Raw genomic sequence first — 14589 nt, 5'->3', positions numbered from 1 at the left:
GAAATGAAAAAGCAAAATCTTCAGACAGAAATTACAATGTATTTCCATAAAGATACACTGAGTGTGCCTGCTTCCTCTGCCTCCCCTTCCACCTCCTCTGCTCTTCCATCTCTGCCACTCATCAAGGTCAACGCCTCCTCTTCCTCCTCCTCTTCAGCCTACTCAGCAAGAAGGTGTGAGGAATGAAGACCTACATGATGATCCACTTCCACTCAATGAGTAGTAAATAATCATTGTGCCATATGGGTAATCAACTCATCTGTTGAGTATGTGTGTGAGTGTCTTTGTTCTAAGAGCTAATAACTGTAGGCAAGGACTGTATGAGATGTTTCTGTGGCATCATCTTCATCATCACCACCAGCTAAGTATTCATCAGGTAGAACATTGCGTGCAAGACTTGTATTGAAATGGATAGCCTACCATTGCATAGGCAGAAGGTGAGTGATATTTAATATAAAATTAATAATGTTTCATTTTTTTACTGTTTTATGACTTTACTTTCAAGGAATTATATTACTGTACATTGTCCTACCTCTCTCTTGTGAATGGATAAACATAAATGCATATCAGGCTGTCATCACAGGTGTTTTCTCTTAAAGTAACAATGTTTTCAGTACTCTATTATAAATATGACCATAATAGTGTATGATATAAAAAAATTTTAGTGATTCATTCACTACTGTATATTCTCAGCTACCACGAAGCAATCCTATCAAGTACTCTAGGCTGCTGCTACTGTTACTTCTAAGTCACTTCAGTCGTGTCCGACTCTGTGCAACCCCATAGATGGCAGCCCACCAGGCTCCCCCGTCCCTGGGATTCTCCAGGCAAGAACACTGGAGTGGGTTGCCATTTCCTTCTCCAATGCATGAGAGTGAAAAGTGAAAGTGAAGTCGCTCAGTCATGTCCGACTTTTAGCGACCCCACGGACTGCAGCCTACCAGGCTCCTCCCATCCATGGGATTTTCCAGGCAAGAGTACTGGAGTGGGGTGCCATTGCCTTCTCCGACACTAGGCTACTATAAAGCAATTATATTTCTTCTTCTTCATGATCAATGCTTGAATCATTATACCTGTAACTAAATATGAATTTCTTTTCACATTATGTTTTCAGTTTTGATATATAGTGTCTTGTATCTATAGTCTTTTGTGTCAGTAAGACAATATAGATGTAGGTACTGACAGACAATTCTTGTAAATGGATGCTGTAATCCTGTAGTATTGATAAACACAGTACTGTTAATATATTTTCTCTTATGATTTTCTGAATAACATTTTGCTGTCTCTAGCTTACTTTAGCATAAGTATACAGTAGAAAATACTTATAGTATACAAAATAAGCATTGAGCCTTTGTCAGTCAGGCTTCCAGTCAACAGTAGGTTATTATTAGTTACGTGTGGACAGAGTCAAAAGAATACAGGGGGTTTTGACTGCATGGGGGTTTGGTGCCTCTAAACTCCACATGATGCAAGGGTTAATTGTTTATCCAAAGGAAGTGAAATCAGTATCTCGAAGAGACATCTTCACTCCTGTGTTCATTGCACCATTATTTACAATAGCCAGTATATGGTAACAACCCAAATATCTACCAACAGATATATGGATAAAGAAAATGTGGTAGACACAGACAAGGAGATATAATTTCACCTTAAAAAGGAAAGAAATGTTGTTATATGGGACAACATGGAGAAACCACAGGGACATTATTCTAAATGAAATAAGTCAGTCACAGAAGGACAAATGCTGCATGGTTCCACTTATATGAGGTATTTAAAGTCTTTAAACACATAGAAACACAGAGGGGCCACAGGAGGGAGAAATGGGCAGTTGCTTTGCACTTGGTATAATGTTTCAGTTATTCAAGATGAATAAATTCCAGAGATTTGCTGTGCAACAGTGTACCTGTTTTTAACCGTACTGTGCTGTGTGCCTAAAATTTTAAGAGTAGATTTAATGTTAAATGTTTTTACCACAACAATAATTTGAAAATTTGATTGCCCTGCTCTCCAGTAGAGAGTAAGCTGATTAAGTGCAAGCATTTAGAAAAGAACTCTTTTATACTGTTGGTGAGAATGTCAATGGGTAAAGCCACTGTGGAAAACAGTATTAAGGTTCCTCAAAAAATTAAAAATTGAATTACCATATGATTCAGCAAACCACTTCTGGGTATCTATCCAAAGGAGTTAAAATTACACTCTCCAGGAGATATCAGTATTCCCGTATTTGTTGCAGCATTATTCACAATAACCAAAACAGGGAAGCAGCCTAAATGTCCTTTGATGGATGAATGGATAAATATATGGTATATACATATCATGGAGTGTTGTGTGTGTGTGTTCTCAGTCACTCAGTTGTGTCTGACACTTTCTATCCCATGGACTGTAGCCCACGAAGCTCCTCTGACCATGGGATTTCCCAGGGAAGAATAGTGGAATGAGTTGCCATTTCCTCCTCCAGGGGATCTTCCCAATCAAGGGATTGAACACAAGTCTCCTGTGTGTCCTAAATTGGCAGGTGGATTCTGTACCACTGAGTTACATGTGAAGCCTATAATGGAGTATTATTCAGCCTTAAAAAAAAAAGGAAACTTTGTCATTTGCAATAACAGAGATGACCTAGAAGACATTGTGCTAAGTGAAATAATCCAGACACAGAAGGAGAAATAGATGATATCACTTAAATGAGGAATCTAAAATAGGCAACCTGATAGAAGCAGAGTAGGATGGTGATTGCCAGGGGCTGGGAGGAGGTGTAATGAGGAAGTGATTGTCAAAGGGCACTGATTTTCAGTTATATACAGTGAATAATTTCTAGAAATATACCGTGTAGCATAGAGCCTATAGTTAACAATTCCATATTGTACACTTAAAGATTTTCTAAAAGGGTAGATGTTACATTAATTGTTCAGGGAGTCTTATCCACTGGATCACCAGGGAAGTTCTGAGAATGAGCTTTTTGGATGCTTACTAGTACCGTGGATGGTTTGTGTTTAAAAAAAAAAAAAAAAGGAACAACAGCAACCACCAAAACAACGTCTAGCCCCTGCCCGTTGAATTTTAGAATCTAGGAGGTACCATTACATAAAAATATGGTGAGATACTCTCTGACCAAAAGCAGCAGTCCCCAACCTGCAGGCCTTGGACCAGTACCTCCTGTGAGATCAGCAGTGGCATTTACATTTGAAATAAAGTTCACAATAAATGCACTGTGCTTGAATTACCCCAAAACCATCCCCCACTCCAAGTCTGTGGAAAAATTGTCTTCTACAAAACCAGTCCATGGTGCCAAAAAGGTTGGGGACTGCAGAAAGAACAAGTCAAAAGCAGGGGTAAGCGGGGGCAGGCAGTTGGAGTTGAAAGCAAGTGTAAATGGCCTGCAGTGAGGCAGTTTGGAGCCTTGTTGTTTGTTGTTCAGTCATTAAGTCATGTCCCACTCTTTGTGACTCCATAGACTGCAGCTCACCAGGCCTCTCTGCGCTTCACTGTCTCCTCGAGTTTTCTCAAACTCATGTCCATTGAGTCAGTGATGCCTTCCAACCATCTTCTCCTCTGCTGCCCCCTCCTCTCCTGCCCTCAATCTCTGTTTCCTAGCATCGGGGTCTTTTCCAATGAGTCGGCTCTTCACATCAGGTGGCCAAAGTATTGGAGCTTCAGCTTCAGCATCAGTCCTTCCAATGAATACTCAGGGTTGATTTCTTTTTGGATGGACTGGCTTGATCTCCTTGCTGTCCACGGGACTCGCAAGAATCTTCTCCAGCACCACAGTTTGAAAGCATCAATTCTTCAGCGCTCTGCCATCTTTATGGTCCAACTCTCACATCCATACATGACTACTGGAAAAACCATAGCTTTGAGTACAGGGACCTTTGTCGGCAAACGGATGTCTCCGTTTTTTAATACACAGTCTCGCTTTGGAGCCTTAGGAAAATGCAAAGCCTTCAGCGAGAGGTCATTTCAAGGGAAGTTGCCTGGTGGGCTACTCCTAGACAGTGAGAGTGGTGAGCCCGGTCAGATCCTCAGATGGAGGGCCTCAGAGAATCCACAGTCTCCTGGACTGGTGACCTTTACACTGAGTTGAGGGAGCCAGAGACCTCTCCTTAAGGACCTACTCGATTATTTTATCTTGTGTGTAATTGGGCAAATTCTAGATTTCTTGTTGGTACTTAAATGCGTGGAAATATTCATTAATTAGATGAAAGGGTATCTGGGAGGGAAGATACTGGTCAATGACAAAAATTCTAAGAGCTCTGAGTTGTTTCCAGCTGGGAAAGATTCTACCTCAGGCACATTCTATGTTACATCCTGTGGTGGGAATGTTACATGATTGTCCTTGCTAGGCAACATTTAGTGCACTGTGATTATCTTTGTCTTGGAGTTGGGATAATGTGCTGGAGTTCAGGGGGCTAGTGAAAAAGCATGTGAAACAATTGACCAGCTTAAACTGGTTTGACCCTCTCAAATAGATTGTTGATTAGTCACACCTTGAGTCATTTTACAAAGAAAGAACTGCAAGTGTCTAAGAGGGAACACATGACCTCAGGATGACCCCAGAGCCAAGCTCTTCAGTCTGCAAAACTCAAGAGAAGAGAAATATCGTCCTGGGCCATTTACAAAGTGAGAAGTCCTTCAATGAGGAAAACCTGGCTTCCTGTAACCTGAGTAGCTGAAATGAAATTGAAGACTAGCCAATTAGCTTCCAATAGAAATTCCCGAGACCCCTTAAATTGCACCCAGGCTCCTGGATTGGAGAGAGATCTGATACCTTGCATCCTGCATTGGTTGGCCTTGCAGTAAAGCTCTTTTCTCTAAAGCTCTTGCCATAAGTATTGACTTCTCTGAGCATCGGGCTTGAGCCCATGTTCTGTGAGTTTGGGCAGCCTTATTGAGGTTTAGGACTTGTGACCATCTGCTTGATGCACTGTAGCCCCTGATGGGCCCTCAACACCAACCCTGAGTGGCCACCTATACTGAGTTTGTCTAGAGAGTTGGCTCTCGGGTTCCTGTTTGCTAGCCATGGCACTCTGGGCTCCTCTGGCTTCTGGGGCTCCTTTCACTTTTAAGGAAGGAAACAGCTCCTGGATCAGACATCTTTGGGGTGAGTAAACTCCTTAAAATATGCCTGTAACTAAATGTGCTATATGAAGTTAGAAAGTGCCTGTAGTCTAATAATCTCATCAGGACTGTGTGTTAGAGAGGATGAGACGGTTGGATGGCATCACTGACTCAATGGGCATGAGTTTGAGCAAACCCGAGGAGAAAGTGAAGGACAGGGAAGCCTGGTATGCTGTAGTCCATTGGGTTGCACAGAGTCAGACGTGACAAATTGAAGAACGACACCACCACTGTGGGTTAGAGTCCCACCTAGGAGTTTCTTCTGTCTGATTAGAATCCTAAGGCTACAGTCGTGGGTTAAAGACCCACCCAAAAGAGGACAATGTCAGAGGTTAGCGCTACTGAGGTGCTCAAATGATTGGGTTAGAGTTCTGAACACTGGCTTAAGGTTCCAGGCCTTTGGATTTAATTGCCTATGTTTGTCTGTGTCTGACTCTTTTATGTGTTGGGATTGGCTAATAGGAGTTGGCTATAATGGCACCCCACTCCAATACTCTTGCCTGGAAAATCCCATGGATGGGAGGAGCCTGGTGGGCTGCAGTCCATGGGGTCGCTAGGAGTTGGGCACGACTGAGCGACTTCACTTTCACTTTTCACTTTCATGCATTGGAGAAGGAAATGGCAACCCACTCCAGTGTTCTTGCCTGGAGAATCCCGGGGATGGGGGAGCCTGGTGGGCTGCCGCCTATGGGATCGCACGGAGTCGGACGCGACTGAAGCGACTTAGTAGCAGCAGCATGGGATGAATGTGGCGAGACTTTATTCAACCTGTAATTAATGAGGGTCCTCTGAATCCGGAGATAAAACACCTTGCTCCTCGCCTGGAAATCTTGCTCTATGGAGGTGATGGGGGTTTTCCCCTTTGCCTAAGGTGACAGCACAGAGGTATTGTTACAGATGGATATTCTTTTTAAAAAAAAAAAAATTTGTTGCAGATTTGTTGATTTACAATCTTATGTTAGTTTCAGGTGTCCAGCAAAGTGATTCAGTTACACATATACTCAATCTTTTCCAGATTCTTTTTCCATATAGGCTATTACAGAATATTGAGTAGAGTTCCCTTTGTTATATAGGAGGTCCTGTTCAGTTATCTATTTTCTATATTGGTTGTGTGTGTATGTTCATCTTAAGCTTCTAAAGTATCCCCCCCAACAAAGTTCTCCTTTGGTAACCATAAATCTCTTTTCAAATTGTGGGAGTCTGGTTCTGTTTTTTGAATAAGTCCATTTGTGTCATTTTAAAAAATTAGACTGTACCTATGAGCAATATACTGTGGTATTTGTCTTGGTCTGACTTCTCTCATTATGACAATCTCTAGATCCATCCATGTTGCTGAAAATGGCATTCTTTCAGTCTTTTTTATGGCTGAGTATTCTTCCATTGTATTTATGCATCACATCTTTTTCATCTGTTGATGGACCTGTAGGTTGTTTCCATGTCTTGGCTCTTGTAAACAGTGCCCCAAGGAACATGGGGGTGCTTGTTCCTATTCAAGTTATGGTTTTCTTCGGATATATGCCCAGGTAGTCTATTTTTTATTTTTTTTTATTTTTTTAATTTTTTGGCCATTTAACATATTTTTAATTTTATTTTATTTTTAAACTTTACATAACTGTATTAGTTTTGCCAAATATCAAAATGAATAAAATTTATTGGAGTATAGTTGTTTTACAATGTTGTGTTAGTTTTAGGCATATAGCAAAGTAATGCTGTTATATATATATATATTAATTCATTTTCAGTTTCTTTTCTCATGTAGGTTATCCCAGAATATTGATTAGAGTTCCCTGTGCTATGCAGGAGGTCCTTATTGGTTATCTATTTCATAAATAGGGGTGTGTGTACGTTGATCCCAAGCTCCTGATTTATCCCTCCCTCCTACATTTCCCTTTAGTATCCATAAGTTCGTTTTCAGGATCCGTAAGTTTTCTGTTTTGTATTAAGTTCATTTTATCACTTTTTAAAATTAGATTCCACATATGAAGGATATATTTGTCTTTGACTTACTTCACTTCGTATGACAATCCCTAGGTGCATCCATGTTGCTGCAAATGGCATTCTTTCCTATGGCTGAGTAATATTCCTTTGTATTTCTGGACCACATGTTTATCTACTTCTCTGTTGATGGACATTTAGGTTGTTCCCATGTCTTAGGTATTGTAAATATTGCTGTAATTTACATTGGGGTGATTATTCCATTTTTGAATTATGTTTTTCTCAGGATATATGCTCAGGAGACAGATTGCTGGATATTATGATGGTATTATTTTTCTATTTCATTTTATTGAGTATAATTAATTTAAAATGTTGTGTTAGTTTCAGGTATATAACAGAGTGATTCAGTTATACATACACATATTCACTCATTTTCAGACTCTTTTGTCATACAGATTACTACAGATTATTGAGTACAGTTCCCTGTGTTATACAGTAGGTGCTTTGGGGTTATTGCTATTATATATATTAGTTGTAGATGTGGGCTTCCCAAGTGGCACAGTGGTAAAGAATCACCTGCCAATGCAGGAGACACAAAATAAGTGGGTTCAGTCCCTGGGTCAGGAAGATCCCCTAGAGCAGGAAATCACAACTCACTCCAGTATTCTGACCTGGAAAATTCCATGGATGGAGGGTCCTGGTGGACTACAGTCCATGGAGTCACGAAGAGTCAGACACATCAGTCGTGTATGTTTATCTCAGGCTCCTAAAGTGTCCCTCCCCCAGCATGTCTCCAGTGGTAATCATAAGCTTGTTTTCGATATCCATAAGTTGGTTTCTATTTTGTAAATGAGTTTATTTGTGAAGTGAAATGAAAGTCGCTGTCTTATCTGACTCTTTACAACCCCATGGCCTATATAGAATTCTCCAGGCCAGGATACTGGAGTGGGTAGCCGTTCCCTTCTCCAGGGGGTCTTCCCAACCCCAGGATCAAAGCCAGGTCTCCCACATTGCAGGTAGATTCTTTACTAGCTGAGCCACCAGGGAAGCAAGTTCATTTGTGTCATTTTTTAAAAATTAGATTCCACTTACGAGTGATAACATATGATATTTGTCTTTCTCTGTCTTTTTTTTTTTTTTCTGGTAGACAATTTATTTTTTTTTTAATTTTATTTTTAAACTTTACATAACTGTATTAGTTTTGCCAAATATCAAAATGAATCCGCCACAGGTATACATGTGTTCCCCATCCCGAACCCCCCTCCCTCCTCCCTCCCCATTCCATCCCTCTGGGTCATCCCAGTGCACCAGCCCCAAGCATCCAGTATTCTCTGTCTTACTTTACTTATTATGACATTCCCTAGGTCCATCCATGTTGCTGCACATGTCATTAATTAATTCTTTTTATGGCTGAATAATATTCCATTGAATATATTTACGACAAATGCTTTATTCATTCCTCTGTTGATGGACATTTAGGTTACTTCCATATCTTCGTAAATGTAAATAGTGCTGCAATGAAGATTGGCATGCATGTATATTTATGAATCATGGTTTTCTCTGGATATGTACTAGTAGTGGGATTGGTAAATCATATGGTAACTCTATTTTTCGTTTTTCAAGGAACTTCCATAATGTTCTCCGTAGAGACTGTGTCAATTTGCATTCCCACCGAGAGTGCAACAGTGTTCCCTTTTTTCCATACTCCATCATTTGTTGTTTGCAGATCTGGGGATGAAGACCATTCTGGCTGGTGTGAGGTGATACCTCATTGTACTTTTCATTTGCATGTTTCTGATAATTAGTGATGTTGAGCATCTTTGCATATGCTTTTTGGTCATCTGTGTGTCTTCTTTGAAGGAATGTTTGTTTATACACTCTGCCTACTTTTTATGGGATTGTTTATTTGACACAGAGGTGCATGAGCTATTTATATATTTTGGAGATTATTCTGCTGTTGTTTGCTTTGTTTGAAAACATTTCCTCTCATTCTGTGAGTTGTCTTTTTGTTTTTGGTTTCTTTTGCTGTGTGGAAGCTTTTGACTTTCATTAAGGGTCACCTGTTTGTTTTTATTTTTATTTTAATTACTCCAGGAGGTGGATCAAAAACCATTTTACTAAAATAAAAAAATACTGCTGCAACTTATGTCAAACAGTGAATGTTCTGCCTAGGTTTTCCTCTGAGGGTTTTATAGAATCTGGGTTTACATTTCGGTCTTTGATCCATTTTGAGTTTATTTTTGTGTATGGTGTTAGAGAATGTTCTACATTCATTATTTTACATGTAACTGTCCAGTTTTCAAGGCACCACTTATTGAAGAGACTGTCTTTTTTGGTTCGCTAGTATTTTGTTCAGGATTTTTCCATCTGTGTTCTTCAGTGATATTGGCCTGTCATTTTCTTTTTTTTGTTTTTGTGTGTGTGCTTCTCTGTCTGGTTTTGCTCTCAAGGTGATGGTGGCCTCATAGAATGAGCTTGGGAGTGTTCCTCCCTCTGTAATTCTTTTTGGAAGAGGTTGATAGAATCTCTAAGTGTTGGATAGAACTATCCGAGAAGCCACCTGATCCTGGACATTTTATTGGAAAATTTTAAATCACTGTTTCAGTACTTGTGATCTGTCTACTCACGTTCTCTATTTCTTCCTTGTTTAGTCTTGAAAGGCTGTACCTCTCTAAGAATCTGTCATTTCTTCTAGATTGTCCATTTTATTTGCATAGAGTTGTTTATAGTAGTCTCTTATGATACTTGGAGTTCGACACGAGTGTATTCTTGATGAAACCAGCCCTGATTACCTTGTCGTGGTGTGAGCATAAATGTAAGGTGAGGGAGTATAAAGCAGGAAAAGTCTCCCCCGGACACACAGAAGAATGCACCCTAATCCGGCTAAGGAATTTCTTTTTTTTTTTTTTCTCCTTCCAGTTTTATTGCAATATAATTGACTTAGAGCACTGGGTAAGTTTAAGGTGTACAGCACAATGATTTGACTTACACACACAATGAAATGATTGCCACAGTAAGTTTAGGGAACATCCGTCATCTCATATAGATATAAAAGAAAAGAAAAAAATTTTTCCTTGTTTTGATGCACGATACTGGATGCTTGGGGATGGTGGACTGGGATGACCCAGAGGGATGGTACGGGGAGGAAGGAGGGAGGAGGGATCAGGAAGGGAAACACATGTATACCTGTGGTAGATTCATGTTGATATATGGCAAAACCAATACAATATTGTAAAGTTAAAAAATAAAATAAAAATAAAGAAAAAAAATCAGATGAAGGAAGTAAAAATGTCACACTTCCAGTTATAAGATAAATCAGTACTAGGGATGCAATGTCTTTGGGCTTCCCCCATTGGTTCAGATGGTAAAGAACCTGCCGGCTAAGGAATTTCATACAATAGGGGACATTCTGGTGTTTCCTCACTAAAAAGTCCAGTCCTATTGTATATCAGCCAGAATAGCAGGGAGGTAGTTCTGAACTACTTTTATATATTTGTGCATGCTGCTGCTGCTAAGTCACTTCAGTCGCATGTCCTACTCTCTGCGACCCCATAGACAGCAGCCCACCAGGCTTCCCCGTCTCTGGGATTCTCCAGGCAAGAACACTGGAGTGGGTTGCCATTTCCTTCTCCAATGCATGAAAGTGAAAAGTGAAAGTGAAGTCGCTCAGTCGTGTCCGACTCTGTGCGGCCCCATGGACTGCTGGCTACGAGGCTCCTCCGTCCATGGGATTTTCCAGGCAAGAGTACTGGAGTGGGGTGCCATTGCCTTCTCCGATATTTGTGCATGCGTGATGTTAAAAATGAAATTTTACCAGGAAAAATAGCCATTGGTTGTGGTCTTAATGGCCATGGGCTACATAGAGGCCTTGGAGTCAATGTATTTCCCCTGAAAATTGCCCAGACATCTAGATTTGCTTATCAGTGATCTCTGCTGGAGGGGTAAAGTATTTTGGTCATGTACCAGAAAGATTAAACCCCAGCATGCTCAGAAAGGAAGTGAGGAAATCGGTGTTTGAATGTGTGTGCTCCTGAATTGCTCTCTGAAAGTCAGCTCTGCCTGAGTCTAAGACAGCTTCCTCTTTCACTTTCTTCAATGTGATGCAATCACTGTCTCAGCCTCCTACACACTAGGTAAGTTTTTCTACATGGAGACTGAGACAGAGCCTGAACTTCTATAGGACCCTCCTCAGTAGACAAGTATGCCCTCAGCACATGGGAGGGCAGAAATATTAGGAGCCTGTGACCAAATGGGCTGCGGTCTTGGATCTGGTGGGACAGATTCCTTGGAAGCTGGGTAGCATGTGTGCCTTTCAAGCTACAGTTTGACAACCACATATAATAATGGAAAACTATTCAAGGTTCTTTATGTGAACACTCAGATCCAAGCTGGTCACCTTGAGACTGTCCATTCTTCTCAGTGGTTTCTCCAGGGAGCTCATACAGCCAACGCTTTCCAGAAACCAAACTAGGAGATGGAATTGGGTCCTAAATTAAGGGGTGATGCCTCAAGTTTGCCCATTTTCTTCCTAGAGAGGAACAAAGCGCTCTAAGCCACAGATAGAGAAGCCCTGAAGGCTTTCCTACACCTCCCACGAATGCAAGGGCTTTCCAGGGAGACCTCAAGTTCCTGATAAGAGTACTGGTTGATATCGACTTCAATCCATGAGGTCTGGGAAGAGGCAGCAAGCATTGGTTAAAGACAGTTGGTCCAGGCTCTGTTTTCTGGACAAAAGGTAAACTATTTTGAGCACTACAGTGGGAGAAATTGGTCAGTCAACTGCAGAGCTCAGTTTGGGCTGAGGAGTGGCCAGGAAGAGCCAAGACAGATGACCCAATAGTAATAAATTCCATCCAGGCACCAAAACGCCAAACTTCAAGCAATAGCCTGAAAAGAAACATGTGAAGGAAACAAAGCCTCTGATAATATCTTTCTTAAATGGCAATTAATCCAACCTTGTCAGTGCTTATGTAACACTCCAGTCCTGGTGGTAGAAAACTCTGTGACCTGGGATTATCATTTTCTACAGAATTTGAGACTCATTAACCAAATTGAGGATGATTTCCCACAAGCTTGAAGAATGTACAAGGAGAAATGGGGGGATTGAAGCATAAAGCATTGACCAGTTTAAAGTGGTTTTGCCTCCTTAAACAGGCTGTTGATTAATCAAACCTTGAGTTATTTTTAGAGGCAGCACTATGCATATGCCAAAAAGGAGCCTATGTTTCTAGGATGACTGCAGAACCAAGAGGGTTCAGTCTGTGGAACTCTCCGAGTAGGAATGTTGCCAGGGGAGAACTGTATGAAGTCCTTCAATGCAGAAAATCGGGCTTCTAGCAGCATGAATAGCTTACATGAACTAATTCAAGACTAGCCAATTAGCTTCCAAGTTTGCAGTTCCCCTAAACCCTTTCATTTTACTTCAAACTCTGGATTGAGGAGACAGATTTGAGAGCCCCACTTCTGTCTTCTTGCTAGTCCACCTTAGATTCAAGTTTTTCTCTCAAAAGCCCGTTCCATAGTATTGGCTTCTAGGTGCATCAGGCAGTAAGCCCTTGCTGGGGAACACTAGTGACTGATAGGCCTGGAATTAGATTCCTCTCTGAATTCCTCTAGATCTGACGCTGTTATACTCCTCTTGCTCTAAAGCAGAGCTTGTGTTCCTTAACACTCAAATGTATCCTGGGATAAAAGTAAGGACTCTGGATATATTCCAATACACTTCTTCAGGCACAAAGCCTCGAAGGCTACATCAATAAATGACATGAATAAAGAAGAGAAACAGATGATAGGGACAGTAAGATCGTCTCTCAGTGCAGTGTCGGATAACCTCATTCAGAATAGCACAAAACCATCTTGGATGGCTTTTTTCCTTTAGAATTGTACTCATATCTCAAATACAGTGACTTGGGTTCTAGATCACTGCAATAAAGTGAAAATTGCCATAGAGTAAATCATTAGGAAATTGGGGGATTCCCAGTGCTTATAAAAGTTGTTAATCCTATTGTACACTTACTAGAAGATGTCTAAAAAATGCACATAGCTTAATTTACAAAGGTAAGACAGTTACAATAGTAACAAAGACAACTGATCAGGTCACCATAAGAAATAAAATAAGGAAAGAGATTAAAATATTTGAAGAATTAACAATATGTGGAACAGGGACCCCAAGTGAATACATGATGTTGGGAAATGATGCCATAGACGTGTTCAATGCATGGACCATAAACTTGCAGTTTGTAACAAAACACAGTATTTGTGGTGCATGATTACATGCAGTAGAATGTTTGAAAAGTATGCCTGTTAATCAATTAAAACCAGTCACGAAAAGAGACTGACTCTGGCTTTTGAAAAGAATGGAGCAGCATTTTTCTCAGGGAACACACCCCATTTTGCCCCTTGCCTTCTGTGTTATTTTACCCATCTCAGATCAAGTCTGGGACATGAAACTTTAAGGTTTGCATTAGGGACACTGCTGAAGAGTTTGCCGGAATGTGGTGCTCACCAGGAATCCTTTAATCGAAGAGATAGACAAAATTTGGGCTTCCATAGGTGAGGACTGTAGAGACGAGCACCGCAAAATACAGGTCATTCAGAGACCTACCCAAACTTGCTCTCAGGCCTAGAATGCCCAGACAGGACATTCCATCTTATAAGCCTTGTAGTTCTCTGTGAGGTCAAAGTCTCAGTCTAAGAAAAATGGCCTCAGTTCAGTAGAGGGAGAATCTCAGGTTGGAGGGTCAGGTCCCAGGACTGGCCAGGACCATGGTGAGATCCCTGAGTGAAGAAAGAAGTATCACTAGACCCACAAATGAGGAGGCTTTACAGACCCCTGCCCCTATTCCTAACCCCAGAGGCTCCAGGCAGAGTTATACGGATGAGAAGCCTCTTCATTTCTATCTGGTCTCAGCGAGGGAATGGATGGAACCCCAGTTCTTAGGAGGATGGCATCTTGGCCATCACCACTGGGAAGATGAGGACCATCAGTGCTGATGAGAGGGTCTCTCCCACCAAGGAGGAAGGCTCACAGAGTGGCGCTTCCCCTGTCAAGGAGAGATGCACAGAGAAGTGCCCTGATTCCCCACTAGGGACTCGGAGAGGTGAGGGCTTCGTTTGGGGGCAGGAGGACTGCAGTCCGTAGTGTGAAGGGTCCTGGGCTCTGACAGACGGCATGGTGAGGACCCTAAGGGATGACCCAGGGACCGCTGAACACTGAACGACGGGGTCCCCACAGAGCCCCGCCCCTTCCATCATCCCTTAGAGATCGTGCACAGGGCAGCCATAGCCGAAAGTGTCTCTGCAAAACTTCTGTGCTGGTGGCGAAGAGCTCGGACTGATGTTCAGCGCGTTCGTGTGGCTAAGAGTGGATTCCCAGGACTGATCTGAAGGCAAAGTGAGGACCTGAATGTGGACTCCAGGGACCATTCCCCTGTCCTGTAACAAAGATAACTCCCAAAGTCTCATCTCTGTGATTGGCAGGGGAATGTTCCTACAACTCTCTTAGGCCGATTTCTTCGGTACATCGTGATCTAAGACATTCTG

At 41.5% G+C, this 14589-nt stretch overlaps 1 protein-coding gene across 6 annotated transcripts in view; it reads left to right on the top strand.

Moving 5' to 3' along the window:
• The first annotated feature begins 266 nt into the window (after positions 1 to 266).
• The window catches only part of LOC129638731 (melanoma-associated antigen B1-like), a 32377-nt gene continuing 18054 nt past the window's right edge, over positions 267 to 14589 (top strand). For 2 of the 6 annotated variants that reach the window (XR_008707990.1, XM_055563367.1), the window contains exon 1: positions 4965 to 5095. The gene's annotated coding sequence lies outside the window, so the exon portion shown is untranslated. Of the gene's footprint in view, positions 438 to 4958; positions 5096 to 8688; positions 8808 to 11579; positions 11783 to 14589 lie in introns of those variants that run through there. The other 4 variants (XM_055563369.1, XM_055563370.1, XM_055563368.1 and 1 more) reach the window with 4 other exon arrangements.

The sequence above is a fragment of the Bubalus kerabau genome, chromosome X (assembly GCF_029407905.1).
Source record: "Bubalus kerabau isolate K-KA32 ecotype Philippines breed swamp buffalo chromosome X, PCC_UOA_SB_1v2, whole genome shotgun sequence".
NCBI lineage: Eukaryota > Metazoa > Chordata > Mammalia > Artiodactyla > Bovidae > Bubalus > Bubalus kerabau.
Note: the sequence above shows the minus strand (reverse complement) of the source record. Positions and strands in the feature narration are given on the sequence as shown.